At 40.2% G+C, this 18,006-nt stretch overlaps 1 long non-coding RNA gene and 1 pseudogene across 1 annotated transcript; one reads left to right on the top strand and one right to left on the bottom strand.

Moving 5' to 3' along the window:
* LOC140518146 (signal-regulatory protein beta-1-like) overlaps nucleotides 1–18,006 on the top strand; it is a 51,189-nt pseudogene that overhangs the window by 17,624 nt on the left and 15,559 nt on the right.
* On the bottom strand, nucleotides 3,395–12,543 carry LOC140519043 (uncharacterized). Its single transcript, XR_011972076.1, has 5 exons — nucleotides 9,871–12,543; nucleotides 8,477–9,747; nucleotides 7,787–7,916; nucleotides 6,896–6,993; nucleotides 3,395–3,871 (listed from the first exon to the last, which is right to left on the bottom strand). It is a non-coding gene; the product is annotated as an uncharacterized lncRNA (long non-coding RNA).

Genomic DNA, 18,006 nt, shown 5'->3' with positions numbered 1-18,006 from the left:
TGAATTTCCCTCCATTTTACTTTTACTTATTATTTTCTTTCTCAGCCTCTCTTTATACTCAATCCCGTAATTGAGTAATTTACTCAATTACTTACCTTATCTTCTCCCCTCTACCTTCCCATTCCCAATCCCACCCACCCATCTAAAAGTCCCTTGACCCTCTCCTCCTACTCTCCCAATCCCAATCCACATAACCCTTCCCCACCCTGTCCCTCAGTTTCCTCTCCTCTCTATGTGTTCAGAAGACTTCTACACCCTTCCAACTATACACTTTGTTTTTCTCTTCAATCCAGATGAGAGTAAGGTTCCAATATTGCCAGCCCTTCATCCCTACCTACTTCCTTTGTATTAGTTTTTCCTTTCACATCCCATTTTTATAATATAATTGTTTCCTTTTACCTTTTCCTACCCAATTTTGCTTTTTAGAATCACCCCATCATCTACAACTCAGCCCCAACCTTTTTTCAAACTACTTTAGTAATGAGCACAGTTTTTAAAATACTGATAACATTTTCATATATACATACGTGTGTGTGTTTCTGTGTGTGTAAGCAGCTTAACCTTAATGATTGCTTTATAATTAGTCTTTAATGTTTTTATTATATTTCTTCTGGATATTTCATGTCAAATTTTCCATTGAGTTCTGATCTTTTTGTTACAAATACCTGAAAGTCTTTCAGCTGGTCAATTTTTTTCATTTAGCATTATATTCAACTTTGCTGGATAAATTATTCTGGGATGCAACCTCAGTTCTTTTGCTCTTTGAAATGTAATGTTCCAAGACCTATGGTCCTTTAGAATAGAATCTACTAGGCCTTGTGAAATCCTGGCTGTATCTCCTCGGTATTTAAATTATTTTTTTTCTTGTTGCTTGCAATGTTTTCCTCCCTGCTCTCTGTAACTCATGTTTTCCCCAAGGGAGATAGTGTTTCCAACAATTTCATAAACAGTACATGTGCTGCTTACAGCCAGTGGTGTTCATTCTAAGGCTGTCTGTGAAATTCATCACCATATATTAACAGACCCTTCTGCTTGGGCAGAAAAAGTTATCAGACATTATTTGAGGTGAGTGAGTCCTGGCCCAGGTACTTCTTCCCTACTTCCTTTTTCAATATAGCCTGGGTTTTTTTTTTATTCTAGTTTTCTCTATGGGCAGGAATACCTTAGAAGTTTTACCCTTATCTAGGTGAAAAACCCAACATTTATTCAGTGCCTAATATGTACCAGACACTTCGCTGTCAATATGTTTCACTTCTTCCACTGGACAGGAGTTCCTAAGCATTTCTGGTCCCAAACCTCTTGACTTTTAGAACTTAACCAATCACTGATTCTCTCCTTCTTTCTTCTTCCCATGAGAGGAAAGTTTCCTCAGTCCAAGTATATTTATTCTTTGTTAGAATTAGGGGAAATAAATAATGGGTGGTGTGACAGGAAAAGGGAGTTTCCATGTATGTATGACTCTCTGGTACTAGGATTTCCCTTTGAGGAACATGGTGACATTGCATGATGACACTGCTCATTAGACCTATGATTTCATAAATGTTGGAGGAGTGGTCATTATGGAAATTTTCTCCACATTCCAGTAGATTCAGACCTCAAATCGCAAACTCTTCTAATTCAAAGTATTAGACATTGACTTGCTCCAGGATCATAGTATTTGTCAAATGCAGGAATTGAATCCAAATCCTTTTGACTCTATCCACTACACTTCACTGCCACTGCACAAAACCAAGATTCCCTCACCCCCACCTATGTGAGATCTGAGGTTCTGAACATAAACAGGCAATTGAGAGAATGGATTCAACCTGCAATAGAGTGGAGTAAAATATATTCAAAAGCATTCGTTAAGTATCTATTCTATGAAAGCCTATCTTGGGTCCAGATCTTTTCCTCTCTTGAAAAATAAACAAACAAAAAACTCTATGTAAGACTCAGTAGCTTGTTGGAATCATGAAAGTTAGTGTTAAAATTCTGCCCCTTGATCAGGTAGGCCTAGGGATAATGATTTAAAAAAAAAAAAACTTTTTGAGCTATGAGACATTAGAACAGAGTCTGTAGAAGCTGAAAGGGAATGTAGGGATCATAGTCCAACTCTATCATTTTATAGATGGGAAAACTGAGGCTAAAGGGGAAATGATTTGCTAAAGATCACCAAAAAAATATGAATGACTGAAGAGGGGCCCTGGTCTTCTGTTTCTTACTACCAATCGTGCAGTGCAGCATAGTTGATAGAGCACTTGACAAGACCCATATAACCTGGGACTTAAAGCACCATGTCAGGTATATGAAGAGACTTTGCTCCAATGAGTAAGCATCTTCTCTTTAGAGATCTATGACCCTGTGAGGGTCACCCAGCCACACATATTGAGGGAAAACAAGAAAAGCAGCTACACCATGGAGAGTTCACTATTTTTCAACAGTGTTTTCAAGTTCCAGAACTGCAAGTCCATTGAATCTAGTCCCTGACAGAGACACCCATTCATAGGAGATAACCAAAAAAGGATCCAGAGGTGAATCTCAAGACATCAGATGTTTAGATGTCAATATACAAAGTCAACAAGCAAGATGAACTGAGGGTTCTAATGCAATGAGTGAAATTTAACCCCATATGTATCACTGAGATTGGTGGTATAAACAAGGGATGCAGAAGCCAGTTCAAACCAGCTCCTGAGAGCCAGTTATTAAATTTTCACTGTATTTACACTTTGAAAGATGACAAGCAACAAACCAGTACTTGATTGTTTTGTTGAGTTTCTTGCCTTAAAAGAGTAACGGAGAAAAAGATAATAATGAAAATCAGACCTAAAAGTTTGTTGTTCATACAGGTTGGGTATTTCCCCTCTAGAGAGCCAGTAGTTAAACATTAACCAGCACACCACTATGATAAAACCAAGGACTTGAATATGGCTCTCAGTGGGTACACATTATTGGATGAGAATAGGATTGGCACTTCACAGTGTCGGGGTTGAATGGCTGAGTAGCAGAAGATTGAAAGGCTTTCCATTGTGGAGGGATGCCAAACATAGCTGTGCTGACCAGAGACATCCCAGGCTGTGACTTCAGGGGGAAGGAATTAGCACACACCTGGTGAGTGCAGTAGCAGAGGGGAGAAGACCCTGCTGACTGTGGGCACTTGCAGGAGAGCAGAATCCCTGGTTTCAGTTCCAAGGTGGAAAGGACAGTTGAGATTCTTAGCCACCCAAGAAACCACAAGGAGCAAGGATGTTTACAGGACAGCATAGCTGGAAACCCTACCCTTAGCTTAGGGGTATAGAGGAGTGCCCAATATTGGACCCCAGAACAGAGCTCAGAAAATAGTAGTAAGAAGGACCTGAGACTTGGGCATCATTCCCTATACCTCAGGACTAGAATTTGATTATAATAATAAGCGACTAAAAACAAGGTAAAATGAAATAAAAATAAAAAATGATTAAGCAAAAGAGAAAGAACCCAACTATGTGGTTTTTTGGGGGATGGGGGTTCCTGAAAAGACAGAGATCTTCCTCTAACTGAATACCTTCCATCTCCTGCTATGTGTGCCCCTTGTAAGAAGACTATGGGCTGAGCTGGATGACTTTCATTTGCCCAAAAACCACTTACCCCAACAAGAGAATTCTGTTTCCTGCTGCCTCCACCTGCTCTCCAGTCTTAAATTTGAAGAGGAGCAAGACCTTCCTCAGACCCAGTGCCTTCCATATCCTGCTCCATGTCTCCTGAGAAAAAGCTGCTAGAGGTCTCTGAGGTGGATTCAATCTGTGCCAGCTCAAGACAACTTCCACTGCTTGCTGGCAGCCCAACTTCTCCAATAGGATGTGAAGAGGAGGAACCCTTCCTTTGAACTTAGACCTGCCGTCTCCTGCTGGGCCTATCCCTTGATGGAAAAAGAAGAAAGTCAGTAGAAAGCAGGTATTTCAAATCTTGCTGGGCAGGTTCAACTTCTCTCTTCTGCTGTTTGCTCTCCTGCCCAATTTCCAGCTTTCAGAGGGAAGAGGAGGAGTAAAACAAAGCCTTTTCTGTGACCAGCTGACCTTGTACCTTCCTTCTCATATTGTACTTGTCTCTAGTTCACTTTCTAGCCTCCTCTGTTATGAAGAGTGGAGCCTTCCACTCAATGACGAACATTTTCACACCTAGCCATACCCTACACATCCCCATGATTCTAAATCCCTCCCCTGTAGTCATCATACAAACTCCCTACATTCTAAACCCCTCATCATCCAAACTGCATTCCTCATCCCTCACCATCCAATTCATTTCCTTTTCCCTCAACCCTTCCACCCCAAAATTCTAACCAATCATCACCCTCCCCATGCCCTGTGGCCTCTCAAATGCCTGTTCCATGAACAGCAAACTTCCCTTCATCCTAAATCTCTTTTCCTATCTCAGTCCTTTCATGTTCTGAAATGTGATTCCCCTCTTGTGACACAGCCTCTCTAGCCACCCTTTCCTATCCTGGATGCCCCTTCACTCATTTCCCTAGACTCACTATTGAGGCCATGATTGGAATACTCCTTGCTCCCCATTTTCACTTCCAGGTTCTCTTTCTACCTCCATCACTCAGTAACCTCTCCTCCTTTGAGGTTCATGCAATTTATAACAATCATCCAATCAAAATTCTAATAGTTATTGCCTACAGACCTCCAGATCACGCCCCTTTCTTCCTCAATGACTTCTATACCTAGTCCATAATTTTTCTCTCCTCTACTCCTGCCCTCATACTAGAGTTCTCCAATATGCATATTGATTCTCTCTCAAATACCATAACCATTCACTTTCTCAACCTACTTACTTCCTATGACCTGCTCCATGCTACCGCAGTCACACAAAAAGATGATCATATTTTTAATCTTGCCATGACCCCACCAAAGCACCACCTCCATATTAAAGAATTTTGAAATCTCTTTATCTGAGCATAATCTATTGGCTTTCCACCTCCTCTCTGTTTCCCTTACCAAACTTCACTCATTGCTTTCATCTCTCAACTCCTCAGTTCTTTATGCACTTGACCCTCTCTGCTTTTTTCTCTCTTGACCCTTTGGTGAACCAGTTCAAGTCTATGTCATCCTCTTCATTTGAGTCCCTATCCCACTCATAGGATTGATTGTATCCTGCCAAACCTTAGCCTTAAGCCACTACCACCATCTACCACCATCTACTACCTTCCCTTCTATACACATGCTGTTGAGCAAAGGTGGAGAGAATCATTCAACCATTCTAATTGAGTCCACTACAAATTTATGTTTCACAACCTCAACTGGGCCCTCACTGCTGCTAGACAATCAGACTATAACTCCTTTACTCACTATCCCACTCTCCATAATAGCTTTTCCAAACTTTTTGTCCCTCCTCAAATTCCCATGGCTCAATTTCCCACAACTATCTCAGCTAAGATTCTTGTCCCATACTTTAGAAGAAAAAATTGAAATCCTTTCCAATGAACTCCCTCATCTCCTCTATTCCTCATCACACATAATTCATATACCTTCTGTCACTCTTTCTTCATCCTGTCTCACATGAAAAATTAATCTTACTCATTACTAAGACTAACATTTAATCTGTACAGTTATCCCAATCTACCCATCCTCCCCAACAGAAGGCTCTCTCTGTCATTCCCATTCTATCATTTATCTTTGGTTTTTCCCTGTCTACTGGCTCCTTCCCTACTGCCTACAAATATTCTCATGTCTACTCCATTCTCAAAAAACCCTCACTTGATCCTTGTCATCATCAACTCTCTTCCAATATCTCTTCTGCCCTAATGGACCAAACTCCTTGTAAAAGCCACTTGGAGTAGGTACCCCCACTATCTCTTTCTTCACTCTCTTAATCCTTTACAAGCCAGCTTCCAACCTCATCATTCCTTTGAAATTATTCTCTTCAAAGTTATTGATGATCACTTTTTTGGCAAGTCCAAAGATCTTTTCTCCGTCCTCATTCTCCTCAATCTCTCTGTAGTCTTTGGTACTGTTATCATATCCTACTATATGAGACTCTCTTCTCTATGGAAACAAATTCTTTCTCATTGTCCCCTTATATATTACACTCTCCTTTCAAGGCTCCTTTGCTGAATCCTCATCCATATCATGTCCTTGAAACATTGGTGTCCCACAGGGACACCTCCCCTTCTTTTCTCTCCCTCTATACTATTTCACTTGGTGATATTATCATTTTTCCTGGACTCAGTTGCTACCCAAACATTGATTATACGTACATATACCTATCTGGTCCTACCATCTCTGCTGACCTCCAATCTCATATCTCCAAGAGTCCTTCAGATCTCTCTAGTCAGATATCTAGCACACATTTAAACTCAATATATTTAACACTGAACTCATTATCTTTCCCTCCAGGGTAGGGAACCTGTACCCTCAGCCTTAAGATCCATGTGGCCTTCTAAAGGTTCTTGGGTGAAACCTTTTGACTGAGTTCAAGTTTTACAAAGCAAATCCTTTTATTAAAGGGATTTGTTCTGTGAAGTTTAAATTTAGTCAAAGAACTGCTCTTGAGGATGCAGGTTCCTCACCCTTGCTGGCTAAACCCTAGCCCTACCTAAGCTTCCCTATTTAATCATTGACTCTATGGAGTCCCTAGCTCACTCTTCTATATTAGGGCAGGAGTTGGACATTTTGTAGCCATTAGATTAGGCACCATGTGGCAAAGCTATGCATTTGCTAGATCTTGTTCAAAAAGAAGGTTTAGGCACAAGTGTCTCACACATCCCAGAAGTTACAGGTTCAGTCCTGTGCAGTAGATATGCCTGGGGAAAAATAAGCAAGCCCTCTATTATTCTCAGAGAATGGTCAGTCTGCATTCTCATAGCTTCTACTGTCCTTAGTCCTATTGACTAAGTTAACTGACTGTCTCAGGGGTAATGAATTTACAAAAGTGGGATTACCTCAAACATTCACCAACTTCTGATGAATCCAACTTCTTCCTTGGTCTAATTGTCATTCACTGAGATTATGTGACCCTGGAATAATGGAGTTGGCCCTCCTGAAAATGGATAGAGTATAGTTATCTGCTAACTGTGTTTACTTTTTTCATAAAAATAATATACAACAGATTAATAAGCAAGAAAACATCTACTTGGTAACTACATGCCCAGGGTCTCTCCTAGAACCAGATAACCCCCAGATAGAAAACACACTGTTCCAAATCCAAGGAGTCAGGAAAATTTAGTTCATTTTGTTTAGCCCTCAATCATTGCTTTTGTTAACAGGAAATGTAGAATACAAATTCATTTTCCAACTGAAGTGTGAATCACATTTCCAACAGGGTCTGTAACTACGAGAATTAGTTTTGATTGATTATACCAATATGTTACAAGAGTTTGGTTTTCTCTTTCTTTTGAGTTTTAATTGAAGGGAGAAAAAGTTAGGGAGAGAAGAAATTAGGAAACTTGAAGATAAAAATACAGAGGGCCAAAGTAATATTTTTAATATTGCCCAAAGACAACTGAAGAAAGTTCAAAAGAAAACACAAATAGCATTGTTTTAGAATCAACACTCAATTTATTATATACTTTTACAAAAAAAGCTAGTGTTATAAAATAGTCACAGTTTCGCATAAAGCACCATTTATGTTCTGTTGTCTGGATGGCAAAGCTCTTTTTTAATGTTCAAGTTTGGAATTAAAAACCAATAAATAGAGACAATAGAGAATTGGAGAAGAGAGAATGAAAGGAGAGGAGAGAAAGGGATAGGTAAGGAAAAGAAGAAGAGAAAAGAAGAGAGAAGGAAAGCAGAAGACAGATGAGAAGAGAAGGAAAGAAGGATTAGAAGGGTACCTGAGTAGGAGAATATTGCAGTGTCAAAACCAGATTCATGGTAAAAGCCATGTAATGACACCTCTCCACTTCCTTTTTCCAAGTCTACCTCTTTCTTTCAAATCTATGACCAGAGTCAGAATTCAGAGTCCTGGATTCAAAGGGAAAAGACACAGGGACAAAAGACTACATTGTTTACTGGATTGTGACCTCTCCTGTTTTGGTTTCAGAGGATACAAACCTCAGTTCTAGCTCTGCTATTTACTAGCTGTTTTATTTTTAACTTCTCTGGGCCTGATTCCTTCATTAGGAGGTTGTATGTTCTGATGTCCAAGGTCCTTTACAGTGTAAAATCTTTTATCTTATGAGATATCCCTTCCAACTTTCAGGAAACATGGTAGTCATTGAGTGTTTACTATACCAGGATGAGTATGTCCCTCCAGCTGTGTGAACCCCGAGGTCCCCTGGATTCTCAATTCCTACATCCCTTCAATCATTCAGTGGGCAGCCCAACCCAGACAAAGGAGCCCTTTGACTCTCCTTCCCTGAACACTATTGTGTAACCAGGTGATGAAATACCAGACTTCCTCTCTCTGTTATTTCTACTGTCACCACCCAAAGACATCAGGCAAATTAGCCTTTCCTTCTAACTTCAGTTCCCCACAGCAATAGTGAAGAATCACACCCTCAACCCAACCCCCAGATACTTACATTGAACAGAATTCCTTCAAAGATGAAAGATAATATAATTCCTTCCCTTAAGAAATTTAGTATCTAATAGTGGGAATGTGAAAAAAAAAAAAAAAACCACACGTAAGCATGAGACAAGGAAAAAGTCACGACAAAGTATCCTAGAAACATTGGTGGAAGGCTTTCCAGTGTTCTGCATTGACTCAAGTTGAATCTCTAAGCTCTTGGTCTCCACTCACCTCTTTGTTAATTTCAATAGTCTCCTTTATCCCCTTAATGATTCCTTAATGGTTCTTCTTGTCTTACTCCAGGTTCTTTTCTTCCCTTGCTACTCTATCTCTGAGATTCCTGAGTCACAGGTCTCTCAGATGAATGCTGGGAAGAACCAATCTAAGGTGTCTCTATCCTTTTTTCCCTATAACCTGTGACCTCTTTGGCATTTACCTTTAGGTAATGGATATTAGGGGGCATCAAGGTGACACAATGCATAAAGTAACATGTCTAGAATCAGGAAGACTCAATTTCCTAAGTTCAAATCTGACCTCAGACACATATAGCTGTGTGACCCTGAGCCAGTCACTTCACCCTGTTTGTCTCAGGAGTTTCTTCACTTGTGAAATGAGCCAGAGAAGGAAATGACAAATCACTCCAGTTTTTTTGCCAAGATATCCACAAATAGGGTCACAAAGAGTGATATCTTTTCACAGAGGGAAAAAGGGACTCTTTTTATCAATCACAGTAGGTCCTTGTAACATGGAGTCAAATCCCTTCTAGTTCCCCTTTCTCAATGACAGATTCACTTTAATACCATTCCTTTCCACTGAGAGCAGAGGGACATGGGATTGACTCCAATTCTCTTAAGCAGAAGATACACTGTCCTTTCTATTAAACTCAGCCAAAAAAGAAAACACACAGAAGAATCACCATATACCCATCAAAATGTCCAGTCTCCTGTATCAGCCTGGTTCTTCTCTGCCTTCTTTGCTGCTGCCTCTGTTCCTTGGCCTGTCTGGTGAGTGGGGAACCCAGGGGCAGAACAGGGTCCTCCAGGTCTGGTCAACCCTAGGTGGACTAGGGCCAGAATGCTATAGAGTAGGATCCAGAGATTCATGATACATCTGAACAAACCATTATGCACTAACAGAGTAAATGATAGAGAATGCATCCATCCCAAAGGACTTCAGAGCCGGTAAAGTCCTTAAAAGGATTAGAAAATATTTTTGACGTACCTTATATAGAATTTACCATTCTCTACGATGTTACATTTTATGCAATCATTTCTTCCCAAGAGCCTAGTAAAATAGAAAGCCCAAGGATTATTATTCCAACTTTTTAGATGAGGACAATGAGGGTCCTAGAAGTTATCATGTTTATATGTTCATATTGATAGTAACTGTAAGAATTTGCATTCCAACCTTTAAACCTATGACTCCTTGATGTAAGTCTAATGGATGTCCTGATGTGACGAGATGCTCCCATTGTCAGACTTCTGGAACTTTCCAAAGACAACCTGGAAATCTCTGAGTATTCTGTGTCAATAGAGGTAAATGGAGAAAGTAAGTCATAGTGATAAGAACTCTGATGTAAGTGTCAAAAGTCCAAGAATTTTGCCACTTTACTAGTAACTTGATGCATTCATTTTGGTGAATCACTAAATCTCTTGGAATCTCTGTTTCCTTATCTATAAAATAGGATAATAGCATTATATAGCAGAACTACTGAACTAACAGCTTTTGGTAGTCTAAGGTGCTTTATAATTTATAAAATTTGCCATACGACAGCCCTATGAAATCAATAGTGAAAATATGATCATTTTCTTTTAATTTGTGAGGAAAATAAGTTAAGGAAGTTGTTCAATATCATATAACTCTGAGGTGGTAAATCTGGAACTTGAACCCAAGCTATCCTATTGACATGATGTTTAAGGTTCTTTCCAATTCAACTAACTGAATATTTCTTAAGTACTTATTTTATATAAAGTCCTGGGCTAGGTGCCAGCGATGTAAAGATGTAAAACAACTTGGTCCCCATCCTCTAGGAGGTGACACCATCTTGGGGGAGAAATATGATACAGACATCAATTTATATGATTAACAGTAGAATGTCACTGTGGCAGAAGACATCCAGATCAGGTGTTCCAGGAATGTGGAAGACTTTCTACTTTTGAGACCATTCTCAGACTAAAAGACCCTCTAGATCTTCATTCTCCTGAGTCCCTGAGCCCCAGGTAACCACGTAAACATATCTCTTCTTTCTATAGTCACTTCTAGCTTTTCCCAATTTCTCATTCACTAGTTACTGCTGTCCTCTTTCATCCACCATTTTCTCTCTCTATCTTCCTTGACTTTTGTGTCCCATGATAGGGACTTGGTGACCACAGTCTAAAGTTGCCTATCTTTCCTTCTCTGTCTGTTATCTCTTTACCATGTAATTCTAGTCAACTAGCCCTAGGTAGAAAGAAGCTGGGAGTCTTCAAGTTAATTCATTTCAGTAAACGTATTAGATATACTCTAGTGGATAGAAAGTAGAAATTAGAGTCATGAAGACCTAAGATCAGGTTGAAGACCTGATTTCAAATCCTGCCTCAAATACTTGCTAGCTCTGTGAGCCTGGGTAAGTTATTTAACCTCTCTGTATCTTAGTTTCCTCACCTGCAGAAATAGAATCTGCCCCTTGGGGTCTTTGTGAAGATCAAATAGGTTAAGATATTGGAAGTGCTTTGCAAACCTTTAAGTTCTATATAAAGTCTAGTTATTATTGTTACTATTATTATTACTGTATTCAAGGCCCTGTCTTTAGCACTGGGCTTTCAAAGATGGGAAATAATATAATCAAGAGGCTTACATTCTTCTAGATAGGACAAGTCATCTATCTACAAAAGAGTAACAAGATGTAGGGTGACCACATAGTGCTTGGTAACTGGAGATACTCAAAAAATGCTAGATGAATCAATAAATGAATAATTGAATGAAAGGATGGCAGGAGAGAGTCAAACAAAGTGGTCTAAGAAAATATGAAGAGGGAAAGATCCTTTTCAGCTGTGGAATTTAGGAAGAGTTCATTGAAGATGTGGTAGCTGAGCTGAACTTTGCAAGAAGAGAAAGGCACCAGCAGGTTAAGAAAAAGAGGGAGTGTATTTCAGGCATTGGGAATAGCCTGAAAGATGCAAGGAATTGGAAGATGGATGAAAAAGATCAGAGAATAGTTAATTTCATGGAGAGCAGGAAATTGAATAACGTTAAATCAGAATGAAAAATTAGAAACAAATCATGAAGGGCTTAAATTCCAGACTGGGCAATGAGTGTATTTCACACTAGAGGCAAGAGGGAGCCACATGATACTGTTGATCAGATGAGTGTCTCAATCTCACCACAATCATGGCCCACAACATATCTCTGCTAATTCATATTTAATCCTTACCATCTATATGACCTCGGGTAAGTTATTGTCTTTCTCTGGACTTTAGTGTGTTTTGGAGGAGGAAAGAGTTGGACTAAATGATTGTCCAGTTTTCTTACAGCTCAAAATTCTATGACAGTGACACAAACCAAGTGGCCATTGGATATGTGTCATTGTGCACATGTCCAATGACTTGACTATTCCTTGACCTTCCTGACTCTGCTCTTGGGTATTTGCAGTTAATTCACTTGGTCCCCCTGTAACCAGGTTGGGATGGTGTGGAGTGGAGTCCCCTGTTAATAGCTGCACAGCTCACTCCAGGCTGGTAGGGGAAAGGAAAGCCCCCAACATCCTCCATCAACAATAAAACTGGAGCCTCACGAGCAGGTTGGCAGAGACATGGACTGTTTGTCACCTGTCACCCAAAGAAATGATTTCTCTAAAAAGATGAGAAAATCTTTTGTGTTAATTGCTTTGTGACCTGTGCAGAGGTGAAAAGACCTTCTATCCCAATACGGTGCTAATAATCAGACACTTTGAAGAGGAGATCAAAATCACGTGTGTATCACCCAGATCATCAGGTCTGCTCCTGGAGTTGTACTCTATACGAGGATGCTATCAGCGAGCTTACATAAGATGAGCTTCCAATTGTATACTTTTATTCAACTATAAGAAATAGTCATTTTAACCACCTGTGCAATAGCTTGCAAGCTATTAAAAAATAAATGACTAAAAAAGAGAGTGACTTATTGCTGGCCTCTGTCTTAATGCCATCAAAAAACAATGATAGGAATTTTCAAATAACAATAATGATGAAAAAGCAACAAAAATTCTCTAACTACTCATTGACAGAGCAATTTGAGAGCTGCAAAGTGATTTCTGTGTATTTTTCCATTGGATCCCCATAACAAAATTGTGAAGTTGCTAAGTATTACTATCCTTATCTTACTGATGAAGAAAGAGATTAAGTGACTTCTCTAATGTTACACTTTATTACTGGAGACTGCATTCAAAGCCAAATCTTACCTGATTCTGAGTCCAATACTTGCTTTTTAAAGAAGTCCTTCCAACAATCAATAAGCCACTATTTCTTATTGACTATGTACCTCAAAGACAGAGGGAAGAACAAGAGGCCCTTCCCTCACAGAACTTACATTTCCATGGGAAAGGGGGGAACAGCATAGACCCATAAAAGTTATACAAAATATGCCTAAAATAAATACGAAGTCAGTTAACATTAGCAGAGTTTTGACTGGTGGGTTGAAAGTAGGAAGAGAAGTGAAGACTCACATGGGGGTGGTGCTTAAACTGAGCTCAAATGTGTGTACCCCATGTCATCCCTGGCTCCAGAATTACAGGCTTTCTCCCTGACTCTGTCTCAGTTCTCCTCCCCTTCTCTACCTCCAGAATTTGGATGCTCAGAGCACAGCCCAAACTAAACAAAGACCCAGGCCAAAATCCTGGGATGATCCAGGCAGGAAAAGTATGTCAAATCTCATATTTTCTTGCAGGAATCTAAAACCAGCAGGAGTTCCAGGTGCTGCAGCCTAAGGATCATGTGCCTGGGATTCAGGGATTGTTCCTCTGAACTGCACAATGTCTGGGTTTCCAGGAACAGGACCAGTGAAATGATTCAAGGGGAAAGAGCCCCAGAGAGAGGAAATTTACAATTTCAAAGGAAGCACCTGCCCCCAGATAAGGGCAGTAGTCCCATCAAGCAGCCAAATAGACTCCATCAGCATTAGCCATGTTACTCCAGAGGACAGTGACACCTATTACCGTGTGAAGTTCAAAAGGGGGGAATCCTTATACGGAGTTAAAATCTGGTAGGGGAGGCATGCTCACTGTGAGGGATAAGAATAGAGTTCTGGGACTTCTGTCCCTGTCCTGCTAAAGATCCCAGGCTCAGGACTCTACCCAGAGAGGCCTCTCTTGAATCTTTATTTTTTCAAAACACTTTATTTTATTTTTTTTTTGTCAAACACAATGATTGATAGACCACAGGAAAGGTTGGAAATCTTTCAAAAACTTATTTATTTGAAAATATAAAATTATACTTTCCACATCTGAGATGTGAGAGACTGCCACCTACATGGTAGTTTTTACAACAGGGTTTTAAGTAAGCCACACACAAAGACCTGAAAGATGCTTGAGAAACACATACACACACATACACACATATATACACACACACACACATATATATACATATACATATGTGTGTGTATATATACATATATTATATATAAAATATATATATTATATATATATATGTAGTACTACCAAAGTTCTGAGTTTCATACTAAAAGTATAAAAGAGTGCGGTCAGCCACAGTGCTGGGGAAAGTTTTATTTACATACATTGATATTCGTATGAAACGCTTCAACTCGCATCCTAGTGCTCACAGAATTTTGACTTTACAATACACCATAAACAGCGGGTTTGCTGGCCCACCATACTCAGTATGACACTCACAGATTCCACATGGGATGTGACAGTATGTACAGAACACAGTGACAGAGAGCCTCTAGGAGAGGCCTCTGATGATTTTTTGTTTGTCCAGCCTGGCCCCCCTGTGCTCACCCCTACCTGACCAAAGCTTCCCGGATCTGAAATGAAATTCTTTGAAAAACTATCCATTTTGATTTTTTGATAGTTGTTGACCAGAGGGTTTTGATGAAGGACCCTTCTTTTTGAGTCTTTTCATGAGGCTGAGGAAGGAAAGTAGTAGGACAGGGAAGGTTCTGGCTTCAGGACAAGGTACAATAAATCTAGGCAGGTATGAAAGACCCAGCCTTGGGTCTTAGGACTCCTTGACTATAGACCAGCTTCCAAGTTACTGGCTCTCCTTAGAGGTATCCAAAGAAACTTAGCCTTTCCCCTCCAAAGTTTCACCTTTCATTATTTTTAACTTTCACTGGTCACTAAATCCCAGCCCAAGGCACTGATATCCTAGCATGGAGAAGATTGGTACTTTTCATCCCATAACATTTTTGCTGCTTTTGGAATCTTTCTTCTAGACTCTTTGCTTCTTTATGCCATCTGAAGGTCACCTGAGCCAGTGAGGAATCTTCCTGATTTTGTATATTCCTGGGATCAGAGACCAACGACAGTGGAATGCTAATTAATGCTTCAATGTAACTTGTTTCCTAGTCTACTGTTGGCTCTCTCTTTTCCTTCTTTCCCTGACTTCATCTGCTTTAGACAACATAAGTATGATGTCAAATAGTTATATGAGAAGTTAGAAAGTACATATTTATCCATAAAATGTTGTTACAACTACATGAGCCTATTCAAAAGAAAGGTAAGAAATAGGAATCCCATACTCCTGTACTTAATTACTTTGTAATTAAGGTGCTTCACCCTAAAGAACAGAAGTGCTCAAGGAGGTCCAAATGCTTTATGGTTCTCAAGGAGTCCACAGCTTTCAAATCTCCTACTTCCTCTCACTAAGTCTAGGGATGATGATTAGTTTAGATTTTGCCAATCAAAGTCATATCTGAGCCCCAGCACTACCAGAAATTTCAGCACTTCTCTGAACATATTCTATTTCACTGAATTCTAATCAAGTGACCTTGATATCAAGGAGATGACTTCAACCACGAAGATGGACATGCTTGGATATTTTGAACAGTATTTTTCTTTTGACTATAAAGGTTAGAAAACATCACACACACATATTATGTGCATATATGTATGTAGTGTGTGTATATATATGTATATACATGCATATATATGTAAAACAAAACATGTGCTGTAGGGTTTTGTACTAGGACTTTCTAAGAGACTCAGAGCATCCATAGATGTTATATATGGTACTCTGAATGCAGGAATTCTAGGAAATGCAAATTCAGTTTACTCTAATCCTATATATGTACTTCCTGCAATCCATCATAGAAAGTTAGATGATTCCACATGTTTTCCAAATGATGTTCAATGCCTCCTCCCCCCAAAGGTCAGCTGTTGAAGACCCAGATGAAGATCCAGGAACTGTGGATTGGGGACTTTTCTCTTCTTGCATGGAAATGTGAACCTGGGATCCATGTGGGACTAAGGCTCCTACAACTGGCATTTTCTACCCTGTTGTTAGCAAGGCCCTCTCCTGGCCTCACTTTGACTGGCAATCAGATAAGGGGTTAATGACTACAAGAAGAAAGGTAAAATCTGAGCAATGGAGAGCAACAGTAGGAATAGAGGGAGTAGAGGAATTTGAGATTAGAATGAAGATAAAGAACAGATTTAAAAGTGAAATAGAGGGAGAGATTGAAGAACAGGAGCTTATGATCAGAGAAATAGAGTTCAAAATGTTGATGTTGGTAGACTTATGGGTGGTGTCAGGCTCTGAAGTACAATCATCAATGTGGGAGTGTGGATAGGAAAAAAAATCAGAAAAAAAAAGAAATGAAAGAAAAGAATTAGTAGGTCATGGAAATTTTGAATGTTGACTAACTGATAGATCATGATGTTGGAGGGGACGTTAACATGTACTTTAAAGTCCCTGAGTATGAAAGCATGAGTTGGGTTGGAGAGAATGGCTGTGAACCAAGTTTCAGAAAGGAGGGAGAATGACTTGGATGTCCGTAGATCACATGAAAAGGGGTATAGACATTGTGACATGGACACTTGGATTGAACTTAAATAGAAGAGAAGCTGCTGCACCATGATGACAGAGAGTAGATCTGAAAGAGAGTGAGCTACAAGCAGGATGCCAACTCCTCCTGAGCCTGTGTGTCAAAGAATGTGAAAGAATCAGGACAAAATATCACGGAGGTTGTCTAAGGCTGTGGTCTTTTCTAGGAAATCAGACATTCATGCATGCTACATGGTGCAGAACATGAAAAGGAGAAGACTAGAGTAAAGAAAGGTTTGTTCATAGGAGAATGGTGGGGAACGAGCAGAGTTCAAAAGGGAACAGGGAGGACAGAGGGCAGAGGAGGATAGATGAAGTACTCAAAGGCCCTTCATCTTCCTAGTAATGATAGATAGGTTTTATATAAAGTTTAAAGGTTTGTCAATCACTTTGCACATGTTATTTCAGTTGATCCTCACGTTATAGTGAGGTAGGTGTTATTTTCATCCCCATTTCACAGATGAGGAAGCTGAGGCCAAGAGAGTTTGAGAGATTTACTGCAGGGTCAAGTCAACAAGATTGAGGTTTTTTATATTGTTTTGCTTTGAAAGTTTGTCTCTCTATCTCAGGCTGGAAGTGCAGAGGCCACTCATGGTCCAGATTCCAAATGATTAACATGAAAGCTGACATCTACTCCTTTTTTTCCAAGCTGACCCATTTTGACCAGACTGGTGGCCTCCTCTGTTGCTGAGGGCTCATCAGATTTGTGCCAGACTCAGTGTGAACAACTGATTGGTTTTCACCCTCCTGTAGTTCAAACCCCATGAACCCAAGGGATCCACCAGCCTCAGCCTCCCTCAGCAGTAGGGATTGTAGACATGTTCCACTATACCGGCAGTTAACAAGGATTTATTTAGAACTTAATGTGTGCCAGGCACAGGGTTAACCACGGGGTTTACAAATACAAGTAAAAGAAAGGCATTAGCCCTGGAGTCAAGAGGACCTGGGTTCAAATCTAGCCTCAGACACTTGACACTTGCTAGCTGTGTGACCCTGGGCAAGAAACTTAACTCCAGGGGCTAGAGCCAAGATGGCAGAGTAACAATATGCACGTTCTAGAGTGCTGCCCCCAAGCCCAGCCAAATACCTGTATAAAATGGCTCTAAATAAATTCTAGAGCTGCAGAACCCACAGAATGACAAAGTGAAGCAAATCTCCAGCCCAAGAAAGCCTGAAAGATTGCCAGGAAGTGTTTATTGCACCACAGTGGGGGCAAGGCTCAGTCCAGTGTGCACCACACTGCACAGATAGGACCTGAGCAGGTCTTGGAGAGACTGAATCTCTCACACCTGTGGCAGTTTCCAGACATCAGGACCCCAAAACACTAAGGACAAATTGGAAGGTCAGTGGAAAAGCCTGTGGGACCAGTGTGAGAGAGTGGAGTGGTCCGGCCCCAGACCCAGAGCAGCAGAAGGTGGAGGGCCAAAGGAACCTGCAGCAGCCACAGCAGCAGCAGGTGCAGAGACATCGACTGTTTTGGAAGCTCTAGGCTCACAGATTGTGGTGGGGATAAAGCAGCTGA

The sequence above is a fragment of the Notamacropus eugenii genome, chromosome 1 (genome assembly GCF_028372415.1).
Source record: "Notamacropus eugenii isolate mMacEug1 chromosome 1, mMacEug1.pri_v2, whole genome shotgun sequence".
In the NCBI taxonomy this organism is placed as follows: domain Eukaryota; kingdom Metazoa; phylum Chordata; class Mammalia; order Diprotodontia; family Macropodidae; genus Notamacropus; species Notamacropus eugenii.
Note: the sequence above shows the minus strand (reverse complement) of the source record. Positions and strands in the feature narration are given on the sequence as shown.